This window comes from Anopheles nili, unplaced genomic scaffold, assembly GCF_943737925.1.
Source record: "Anopheles nili unplaced genomic scaffold, idAnoNiliSN_F5_01 U_low_cov_2, whole genome shotgun sequence".
NCBI classification, from domain to species: domain Eukaryota; kingdom Metazoa; phylum Arthropoda; class Insecta; order Diptera; family Culicidae; genus Anopheles; species Anopheles nili.
The window spans coordinates 174,807-187,415 of NW_026525540.1; positions in this window are offsets into that span (position 1 = coordinate 174,807).

Below are 12,609 nucleotides of genomic sequence, written 5' to 3' on the forward strand. Positions count from 1 at the left end.
AAAAATTTTTTTTAGATCGAGGATGTACTAAAAAATTTTTTTTAAATCGAGGATGTACTAAAAAAAATTTTTTCATATCAAGGATGTACTAAAAAAATTTTTTTTAGATCGAGGATGTACTAAAAAAATTTTTTTTAGATCGAGGATGTACTAAAAAAATTTTTTTAAATCGAGGATGTACTAAAAAAATTTTTTTTAAATCGAGGATGTACTAAAAAAATTTTTTTAGATCGAGGATGTACTAAAAAAATTTTTTTTAGGTCGAGGATGTACTAAAAAAATTTTTTTAGATCGAGGATGTACTAAAAAATTTTTTTTTAAATCGAGGATGTACTAAAAAAATTTTTTTAGATCGAGGATGTACTAAAAAAATTTTTTTTAGATCGAGGATGTACTAAAAAATTTTTTTTAAATCGAGGATGTACTAAAAAAATTTTTTTAGATCGAGGATGTACTAAAAAAATTTTTTTAAATCGAGGATGTACTAAAAAAATTTTTTTTAAATCGAGGATGTACTAAAAAAATTTTTTTAGATCGAGGATGTACTAAAAAAATTTTTTTTAAATCGAGGATGTACTAAAAAAATTTTTTTAGATCGAGGATGTACTAAAAAAATTTTTTTTAGATCGAGGATGTACTAAAAAATTTTTTTTAAATCGAGGATGTACTAAAAAAAATTTTTCATATCAAGGATGTACTAAAAAAATTTTTTTTAGATCGAGGATGTACTAAAAAAATTTTTTTAGATCGAGGATGTACTAAAAAAATTTTTTTTACATCGAGGATGTACTAAAAAAATTTTTTTAGATCGAGGATGTACTAAAAAAATTTTTTTTAGGTCGAGGATGTACTAAAAAAATTTTTTTAGATCGAGGATGTACTAAAAAAATTTTTTTTAGATCGAGGATGTACTAAAAAAATTTTTTTAAATCGAGGATGTACTAAAAAAATTTTTTTTAAATCGAGGATGTACTAAAAAAATTTTTTTAGATCGAGGATGTACTAAGAAAATTTTTTTTAGGTCGAGGATGTACTAAAAAAATTTTTTTAGATCGAGGATGTACTAAAAAAATTTTTTTTAGATCGAGGATGTACTAAAAAAATTTTTTTAAATCGAGGATGTACTAAAAAAATTTTTTTTAAATCGAGGATGTACTAAAAAAATTTTTTTAGATCGAGGATGTACTAAAAAAATTTTTTTTAGTTCGAGGATGTACTAAAAAAATTTTTTTAGATCGAGGATGTACTAAAAAATTTTTTTTTAAATCGAGGATGTACTAAAAAAATTTTTTTAGATCGAGGATGTACTAAAAAAATTTTTTTTAGATCGAGGATGTACTAAAAAAATTTTTTTAAATCGAGGATGTACTAAAAAAATTTTTTTTAAATCGAGGATGTACTAAAAAAATTTTTTTAGATCGAGGATGTACTAAAAAAATTTTTTTTAGGTCGAGGATGTACTAAAAAAATTTTTTTAGATCGAGGATGTACTAAAAAAATTTATTTTAAATCGAGGATGTACTAAAAAAATTTTTTTAGATCGAGGATGTACTAAAAAAATTTTTTTTAGATCGAGGATGTACTAAAAAATTTTTTTTAAATCGAGGATGTACTAAAAAAAATTTTTTCATATCAAGGATGTACTAAAAAAATTTTTTTTAGATCGAGGATGTACTAAAAAAATTTTTTTAGATCGAGGATGTACTAAAAAATTTTTTTTTAAATCGAGGATGTACTAAAAAAATTTTTTTAGATCGAGGATGTACTAAAAAAATTTTTTTTAAATCGAGGATGTACTAAAAAAATTTTTTTAGATCGAGGATGTACTAAAAAAATTTTTTTTAGGTCGAGGATGTACTAAAAAAATTTTTTTAGATCGAGGATGTACTAAAAAAATTTTTTTTAAATCGAGGATGTACTAAAAAAATTTTTTTAGATCGAGGATGTACTAAAAAAATTTTTTTAAATCGAGGATGTACTAAAAAAAATTTTTTTAAATCGAGGATGTACTAAAAAAATTTTTTTAGATCGAGGATGTACTAAAAAAATTTTTTTTAGGTCGAGGATGTACTAAAAAAATTTTTTTTAGGTCGAGGATGTACTAAAAAAATTTTTTTAGATCGAGGATGTACTAAAAAAATTTTTTTTAAATCGAGGATGTACTAAAAAAATTTTTTTAGATCGAGGATGTACTAAAAAAATTTATTTAAAATCGAGGATGTACTAAAAAAATTTTTTTAGATCGAGGATGTACTAAAAAAATTTTTTTAAATCGAGGATGTACTAAAAAAATTTTTTTTAAATCGAGGATGTACTAAAAAAATTTTTTTAGATCGAGGATGTACTAAAAAAATTTTTTTTAAATCGAGGATGTACTAAAAAAATTTTTTTAGATCGAGGATGTACTAAAAAAATTTTTTTTAGATCGAGGATGTACTAAAAAATTTTTTTTAAATCGAGGATGTACTAAAAAAAATTTTTTCATATCAAGGATGTACTAAAAAAATTTTTTTTAGATCGAGGATGTACTAAAAAAATTTTTTTAGATCGAGGATGTACTAAAAAAATTTTTTTTAAATCGAGGATGTACTAAAAAAATTTTTTTAGATCGAGGATGTACTAAAAAAATTTTTTTTAGGTCGAGGATGTACTAAAAAAATTTTTTTAGATCGAGGATGTACTAAAAAAATTTTTTTTAAATCGAGGATGTACTAAAAAAATTTTTTTAGATCGAGGATGTACTAAAAAAATTTTTTTTAGGTCGAGGATGTACTAAAAAAATTTTTTTAGATCGAGGATGTACTAAAAAAATTTTTTTTAGATCGAGGATGTACTAAAAAAATTTTTTTAAATCGAGGATGTACTAAAAAAATTTGTTTTAAATCGAGGATGTACTAAAAAAATTTTTTTAGATCGAGGATGTACTAAAAAAATTTTTTTTAAATCGAGGATGTACTAAAAAAATTATTTTAGATCGAGGATGTACTAAAAAAATTTTTTTAGATCGAGGATGTACTAAAAATTTTTTTTTAAATCGAGGATGTACTAAAAAAAAATTTTTTCATATCAAGGATGTACTAAAAAATTTTTTTTTAGATCGAGGATGTACTAAAAAAATTTTTTTAGATCGAGGATGTACTAAAAAAATTTTTTTTAGATCGAGGATGTACTAAAAAATTTTTTTTAAATCGAGGATGTACTAAAAAAAATTTTTTCATATCAAGGATGTACTAAAAAAATTTTTTTTAGATCGAGGATGTACTAAAAAAATTTTTTTAGATCGAGGATGTACTAAAAAAATTTTTTTTAAATCGAGGATGTACTAAAAAAATTTTTTTAGATCGAGGATGTACTAAAAAAATTTTTTTTAGGTCGAGGATGTACTAAAAAAATTTTTTTAGATCGAGGATGTACTTAAAAAAATTTTTTTAGGTCGAGGATGTACTAAAAAAATTTTTTTAGATCGAGGATGTACTAAAAAAATTTTTTTTAGATCGAGGATGTACTAAAAAAATTTTTTTAAATCGAGGATGTACTAAAAAAATTTTTTTTAGGTCGAGGATGTACTAAAAAAATTTTTTTAGATCGAGGATGTACTAAAAAAATTTTTTTTAAATCGAGGATGTACTGAAAAAATTTTTTTAGATCGAGGATGTACTAAAAAAATTTTTTTAAATCGAGGATGTACTAAAAAAATTTTTTTTAAATCGAGGATGTACTAAAAAAATTTTTTTAGATCGAGGATGTACTAAAAAAATTTTTTTTAAATCGAGGATGTACTAAAAAAATTTTTTTAGATCGAGGATGTACTAAAAAAATTTTTTTTAGGTCGAGGATGTACTAAAAAAATTTTTTTAGATCGAGGATGTACTAAAAAAATTTTTTTTAAATCGAGGATGTACTAAAAAAATTTTTTTAGATCGAGGATGTACTAAAAAAATTTTTTTAAATCGAGGATGTACTAAAAAAATTTTTTTTAAATCGAGGATGTACTAAAAAAATTTTTTTAGATCGAGGATGTAGTAAAAAAATTTTTTTTAGGTCGAGGATGTACTAAAAAAATTTTTTTTAGGTCGAGGATGTACTAAAAAAATTTTTTAGATCGAGGATGTACTAAAAAAATTTTTTTTAGGTCGAGGATGTACTAAAAAAATTTTTTTAGATCGAGGATGTACTAAAAAATTTTTTTTTAAATCGAGGATGTACTAAAAAAATTTTTTTAGATCGAGGATGCACTAAAAAAATTTTTTTAAATCGAGGATGTACTAAAAAAATTTTTTTTAAATCGAGGATGTACTAAAAAAATTTTTTTAGATCGAGGATGTACTAAAAAAATTTTTTTTAAATCGAGGATGTACTAAAAAAATTTTTTTAGATCGAGGATGTACTAAAAAATTTTTTTTAAATCGAGGATGTACTAAAAAAAATTTTTTCATATCAAGGATGTACTAAAAAAATTTTTTTTAGATCGAGGATGTACTAAAAAAATTTTTTTAGATCGAGGATGTACTAAAAAAATTTTTTTAAATCGAGGATGTACTAAAAAAATTTTTTTAGATCGAGGATGTGCTAAAAAAATTTTTTTTAGATCAAGGATGTACTAAAAAAATTTTTTTTAGATCGAGGATGTACTAAAAAAATTTTTTTAGATCGAGGATGTACTAAAAAAATTTTTTTTAGATCGAGGATGTACTAAAAAATTTTTTTTAAATCGAGGATGTACTAAAAAAAATTTTTTCATATCAAGGATGTACTAAAAAAATTTTTTTTAGATCGAGGATGTACTAAAAAAATTTTTTTAGATCGAGGATGTACTAAAAAATTTTTTTTTAAATCGAGGATGTACTAAAAAAATTTTTTTAGATCGAGGATGTACTAAAAAAATTTTTTTTAGATCGAGGATGTACTAAAAAAAATTTTTTTAGATCGAGGATGTACTAAAAAAATTTTTTTTAGATCGAGGATGTACTAAAAAAATTTTTTTAAATCGAGGATGTACTAAAAAAATTTTTTTTAAATCGAGGATGTACTAAAAAAATTTTTTTAGATCGAGGATGTACTAAAAAAATTTTTTTTAGATCGAGGATGTACTAAAAAAATTTTTTTAGATCGAGGATGTACTAAAAAAAATTTTTTCATATCAAGGATGTACTAAAAAAATTTTTTTTAGATCGAGGATGTACTAAAAAAATTTTTTTAAATCGAGGATGTACTAAAAAAATTTTTTTTAAATCGAGGATGTACTAAAAAAATTTTTTTAGATCGAGGATGTGCTAAAAAAATTTTTTTAGATCGAGGATGTACTAAAAAAATTTTTTTCATATCAAGGATGTACTAAAAAATTTTTTTTTAAATCGAGGATGTACTAAAAAAATTTTTTTAGATCGAGGATGTGCTAAAAAAATTTTTTTTAGATCAAGGATGTACTAAAAAAATTTTTTTTAGATCGAGGATGTACTAAAAAAATTTTTTTAGATCGAGGATGTACTAAAAAAATTTTTTTTAAATCGAGGATGTACTAAAAAAATTTTTTTAAATCGAGGATGTACTAAAAAAATTTTTTTTAGATCGAGGATGTACTAAAAAATTTTTTTTAAATCGAGGATGTACTAAAAAAAATTTTTTCATATCAAGGATGTACTAAAAAAATTTTTTTTAGATCGAGGATGTACTAAAAAAATTTTTTTAGATCGAGGATGTACTAAAAAAATTTTTTTTAAATCGAGGATGTACTAAAAAAATTTTTTTAGATCGAGGATGTACTAAAAAAATTTTTTTTAGATCGAGGATGTACTAAAAAAATTTTTTTAGATCGAGGATGTACTAAAAAAAATTTTTTCATATCAAGGATGTACTAAAAAAATTTTTTTTAGATCGAGGATGTACTAAAAAATTTTTTTTAAATCGAGGATGTACTAAAAAAATTTTTTTAAATCGAGGATGTACTAAAAAAATTTTTTTAGATCGAGGATGTGCTAAAAAAATTTTTTTTAGATCAAGGATGTACTAAAAAAATTTTTTTTAGATCGAGGATGTACTAAAAAAATTTTTTAGATCGAGGATGTACTAAAAAAATTTTTTTTAAATCGAGGATGTACTAAAAAAAATTTTTTAAATCGAGGATGTACTAAAAAAATTTTTTTTAAATCGAGGATGTACTAAAAAAATTTTTTTAGATCGAGGATGTGCTAAAAAAATTTTTTTTAGATCAAGGATGTACTAAAAAAATTTTTTTTAGATCGAGGATGTACTAAAAAAATTTTTTTAGATCGAGGATGTACTAAAAAAATTTTTTTTAGATCGAGGATGTACTAAAAAATTTTTTTTAAATCGAGGATGTACTAAAAAAAATTTTTTCATATCAAGGATGTACTAAAAAAATTTTTTTTAGATCGAGGATGTACTAAAAAAATTTTTTTAGATCGAGGATGTACTAAAAAAAATTTTTTTAAATCGAGGATGTACTAAAAAAATTTTTTTAGATCGAGGATGTACTAAAAAAATTTTTTTTAGATCGAGGATGTACTAAAAAAATTTTTTTAGATCGAGGATGTACTAAAAAAAATTTTTTCATATCAAGGATGTACTAAAAAATTTTTTTTTAGATCGAGGATGTACTAAAAAAATTTTTTTAAATCGAGGATGTACTAAAAAAATTTTTTTTAAATCGAGGATGTACTAAAAAAATTTTTTTAGATCGAGGATGTGCTAAAAAAATTTTTTTTAGATCAAGGATGTACTAAAAAAATTTTTTTTAGATCGAGGATGTACTAAAAAAATTTTTTTAAATCGAGGATGTACTAAAAAAATTTTTTTTAAATCGAGGATGTACTAAAAAAATTTTTTTAAATCGAGGATGTACTAAAAAAATTTTTTTTAAATCGAGGATGTACTAAAAAAATTTTTTTAGATCGAGGATGTGCTAAAAAAATTTTTTTTAGATCAAGGATGTACTAAAAAAATTTTTTTTAGATCGAGGATGTACTAAAAAAATTTTTTTAGATCGAGGATGTACTAAAAAAATTTTTTTTAGATCGAGGATGTACTAAAAAATTTTTTTTAAATCGAGGATGTACTAAAAAAAATTTTTTCATATCAAGGATGTACTAAAAAAATTTTTTTTAGATCGAGGATGTACTAAAAAAATTTTTTTAGATCGAGGATGTACTAAAAAAATTTTTTTTAAATCGAGGATGTACTAAAAAAATTTTTTTAGATCGAGGATGTACTAAAAAAATTTTTTTTAGATCGAGGATGTACTAAAAAAATTTTTTTAGATCGAGGATGTACTAAAAAAATTTTTTTTAGATCGAGGATGTACTAAAAAAATTTTTTTTAAATCGAAGATGTACTAAAAAAATTTTTTTTAAATCGAGGATGTACTAAAACAATTTTTTTAGATCGAGGATGTACTAAAAAAATTTTTTTTAGATCGAGGATGTACTAAAAAAATTTTTTTAGATCGAGGATGTACTAAAAAAAATTTTTTCATATCAAGGATGTACTAAAAAAATTTTTTTTAGATCGAGGATGTACTAAAAAAATTTTTTTAAATCGAGGATGTACTAAAAAAATTTTTTTTAAATCGAGGATGTACTAAAAAAATTTTTTTAGATCGAGGATGTACTAAAAAAATTTTTTTTAGATCGAGGATGTACTAAAAAAATTTTTTTAAATCGAGGATGTACTAAAAAAATTTTTTTTAGATCGAGGATGTACTAAAAAAAATTTTTTTAAATCGAGGATGTACTAAAAAAATTTTTTTTAAATCGAGGATGTACTAAAAAAATTTTTTTAGATCGAGGATGTGCTAAAAAAATTTTTTTTAGATCAAGGATGTACTAAAAAAATTTTTTTTAGATCGAGGATGTACTAAAAAAATTTTTTTAGATCGAGGATGTACTAAAAAAATTTTTTTTAGATCGAGGATGTACTAAAAAATTTTTTTTAAATCGAGGATGTACTAAAAAAAATTTTTTCATATCAAGGATGTACTAAAAAAATTTTTTTTAGATCGAGGATGTACTAAAAAAATTTTTTTAGATCGAGGATGTACTAAAAAAATTTTTTTTAAATCGAGGATGTACTAAAAAAATTTTTTTAGATCGAGGATGTGCTAAAAAAATTTTTTTTAGATCAAGGATGTACTAAAAAAATTTTTTTTTGATCGAGGATGTACTAAAAAAATTTTTTTAGATCGAGGATGTACTAAAAAAATTTTTTTTAGATCGAGGATGTACTAAAAAATTTTTTTTAAATCGAGGATGTACTAAAAAAAATTTTTTCATATCAAGGATGTACTAAAAAAATTTTTTTTAGATCGAGGATGTACTAAAAAAATTTTTTTAGATCGAGGATGTACTAAAAAAATTTTTTTTAAATCGAGGATGTACTAAAAAAATTTTTTTAGATCGAGGATGTACTAAAAAAATTTTTTTTAGATCGAGGATGTACTAAAAAAATTTTTTTAGATCGAGGATGTACTAAAAAAATTTTTTTTAGATCGAGGATGTACTAAAAAAATTTTTTTAAATCGAGGATGTACTAAAAAAATTTTTTTTAAATCGAGGATGTACTAAAAAAATTTTTTTAGATCGAGGATGTACTAAAAAAATTTTTTTTAAATCGAGGATGTACTAAAAAAAATTTTTTTAGATCGAGAATGTACTAAAAAAATTTTTTTTAGATCGAGGATGTACTAAAAAATTTTTTTTAAATCGAGGATGTACTAAAAAAATTTTTTTAGATCGAGGATGTACTAAAAAAATTTTTTTTAGGTCGAGGATGTACTAAAATAATTTTTTTAGATCGAGGATGTACTAAAAAAATTTTTTTTAGGTCGAGGATGTACTAAAAAAATTTTTTTAGATCGAGGATGTACTAAAAAAATTTTTTTTAGATCGAGGATGTACTAAAAAATTTTTTTTAAATCGAGGATGTACTAAAAAAATTTTTTTTAAATCGAGAATGTACTAAAAAAATTTTTTTTTAAATCGAGGATGTACTAAAAAAATTTTTTTTAGATCGAGGATGTACTAAAAAATTTTTTTTAAATCGAGGATGTACTAAAAAATTTTTTTTAGGTCGAGGATGTACTAAAAAAATTTTTTTTAGGTCGAGGATGTACTAAAAAAATTTTTTTAGATCGAGGATGTACTAAAAAAATTTTTTTTAGATCGAGGATGTACTAAAAAAATTTTTTTAGATCGAGGATGTACTAAAAAAAATTTTTTCATATCAAGGATGTACTAAAAAAATTTTTTTTAGATCGAGGATGTACTAAAAAATTTTTTTTAAATCGAGGATGTACTAAAAAAATTTTTTTAAATCGAGGATGTACTAAAAAAATTTTTTTAGATCGAGGATGTGCTAAAAAAATTTTTTTTAGATCAAGGATGTACTAAAAAAATTTTTTTTAGATCGAGGATGTACTAAAAAAATTTTTTAGATCGAGGATGTACTAAAAAAATTTTTTTTAAATCGAGGATGTACTAAAAAAAATTTTTTAAATCGAGGATGTACTAAAAAAATTTTTTTTAAATCGAGGATGTACTAAAAAAATTTTTTTAGATCGAGGATGTGCTAAAAAAATTTTTTTTAGATCAAGGATGTACTAAAAAAATTTTTTTTAGATCGAGGATGTACTAAAAAAATTTTTTTAGATCGAGGATGTACTAAAAAAATTTTTTTTAGATCGAGGATGTACTAAAAAATTTTTTTTAAATCGAGGATGTACTAAAAAAAATTTTTTCATATCAAGGATGTACTAAAAAAATTTTTTTTAGATCGAGGATGTACTAAAAAAATTTTTTTAGATCGAGGATGTACTAAAAAAAATTTTTTTAGATCGAGGATGTACTAAAAAAATTTTTTTAGATCGAGGATGTACTAAAAAAATTTTTTTTAGATCGAGGATGTACTAAAAAAATTTTTTTAGATCGAGGATGTACTAAAAAAAAATTTTTCATATCAAGGATGTACTAAAAAATTTTTTTTTAGATCGAGGATGTACTAAAAAAATTTTTTTAAATCGAGGATGTACTAAAAAAATTTTTTTTAAATCGAGGATGTACTAAAAAAATTTTTTTAGATCGAGGATGTGCTAAAAAAATTTTTTTTAGATCAAGGATGTACTAAAAAAATTTTTTTTAGATCGAGGATGTACTAAAAAAATTTTTTTAAATCGAGGATGTACTAAAAAAATTTTTTTTAAATCGAGGATGTACTAAAAAAATTTTTTTAAATCGAGGATGTACTAAAAAAATTTTTTTTAAATCGAGGATGTACTAAAAAAATTTTTTTAGATCGAGGATGTGCTAAAAAAATTTTTTTTAGATCAAGGATGTACTAAAAAAATTTTTTTTAGATCGAGGATGTACTAAAAAAATTTTTTTAGATCGAGGATGTACTAAAAAAATTTTTTTTAGATCGAGGATGTACTAAAAAATTTTTTTTAAATCGAGGATGTACTAAAAAAAATTTTTTCATATCAAGGATGTACTAAAAAAATTTTTTTTAGATCGAGGATGTACTAAAAAAATTTTTTTAGATCGAGGATGTACTAAAAAAATTTTTTTTAAATCGAGGATGTACTAAAAAAATTTTTTTAGATCGAGGATGTACTAAAAAAATTTTTTTTAGATCGAGGATGTACTAAAAAAATTTTTTTAGATCGAGGATGTACTAAAAAAATTTTTTTTAGATCGAGGATGTACTAAAAAAATTTTTTTAAATCGAAGATGTACTAAAAAAATTTTTTTTAAATCGAGGATGTACTAAAACAATTTTTTTAGATCGAGGATGTACTAAAAAAATTTTTTTTAGATCGAGGATGTACTAAAAAAATTTTTTTAGATCGAGGATGTACTAAAAAAAATTTTTTCATATCAAGGATGTACTAAAAAAATTTTTTTTAGATCGAGGATGTACTAAAAAAATTTTTTTAAATCGAGGATGTACTAAAAAAATTTTTTTTAAATCGAGGATGTACTAAAAAAATTTTTTTAGATCGAGGATGTACTAAAAAAATTTTTTTTAGATCGAGGATGTACTAAAAAAATTTTTTTAAATCGAGGATGTACTAAAAAAATTTTTTTTAGATCGAGGATGTACTAAAAAAATTTTTTTAAATCGAGGATGTACTAAAAAAATTTTTTTTAAATCGAGGATGTACTAAAAAAATTTTTTTAGATCGAGGATGTGCTAAAAAAATTTTTTTTAGATCAAGGATGTACTAAAAAAATTTTTTTTAGATCGAGGATGTACTAAAAAAATTTTTTTAGATCGAGGATGTACTAAAAAAATTTTTTTTAGATCGAGGATGTACTAAAAAATTTTTTTTAAATCGAGGATGTACTAAAAAAAATTTTTTCATATCAAGGATGTACTAAAAAAATTTTTTTTAGATCGAGGATGTACTAAAAAAATTTTTTTAGATCGAGGATGTACTAAAAAAATTTTTTTTAAATCGAGGATGTACTAAAAAAATTTTTTTAGATCGAGGATGTGCTAAAAAAATTTTTTTTAGATCAAGGATGTACTAAAAAAATTTTTTTTAGATCGAGGATGTACTAAAAAAATTTTTTTAGATCGAGGATGTACTAAAAAAATTTTTTTTAGATCGAGGATGTACTAAAAAATTTTTTTTAAATCGAGGATGTACTAAAAAAAATTTTTTCATATCAAGGATGTACTAAAAAAATTTTTTTTAGATCGAGGATGTACTAAAAAAATTTTTTTAGATCGAGGATGTACTAAAAAAATTTTTTTTAAATCGAGGATGTACTAAAAAAATTTTTTTAGATCGAGGATGTACTAAAAAAATTTTTTTTAGATCGAGGATGTACTAAAAAAATTTTTTTAGATCGAGGATGTACTAAAAAAATTTTTTTTAGATCGAGGATGTACTAAAAAAATTTTTTTAAATCGAGGATGTACTAAAAAAATTTTTTTTAAATCGAGGATGTACTAAAAAAATTTTTTTAGATCGAGGATGTACTAAAAAAATTTTTTTTAAATCGAGGATGTACTAAAAAAATTTTTTTAGATCGAGAATGTACTAAAAAAATTTTTTTTAGATCGAGGATGTACTAAAAAATTTTTTTTAAATCGAGGATGTACTAAAAAAATTTTTTTAGATCGAGGATGTACTAAAAAAATTTTTTTTAGGTCGAGGATGTACTAAAATAATTTTTTTAGATCGAGGATGTACTAAAAAAATTTTTTTTAGGTCGAGGATGTACTAAAAAAATTTTTTTAGATCGAGGATGTACTAAAAAAATTTTTTTTAGATCGAGGATGTACTAAAAAATTTTTTTTAAATCGAGGATGTACTAAAAAAATTTTTTTTAAATCGAGAATGTACTAAAAAAATTTTTTTTAAATCGAGGATGTACTAAAAAAATTTTTTTTAGATCGAGGATGTACTAAAAAATTTTTTTTAAATCGAGGATGTACTAAAAAATTTTTTTTAGGTCGAGGATGTACTAAAAAAATTTTTTTTAGGTCGAGGATGTACTAAAAAAATTTTTTTAGATCGAGGATGTACTAAAAAATTTTTTTTTAGATCGAGGATGTACTAAAAAAATTTTTTTAGATCGAGGATGTACT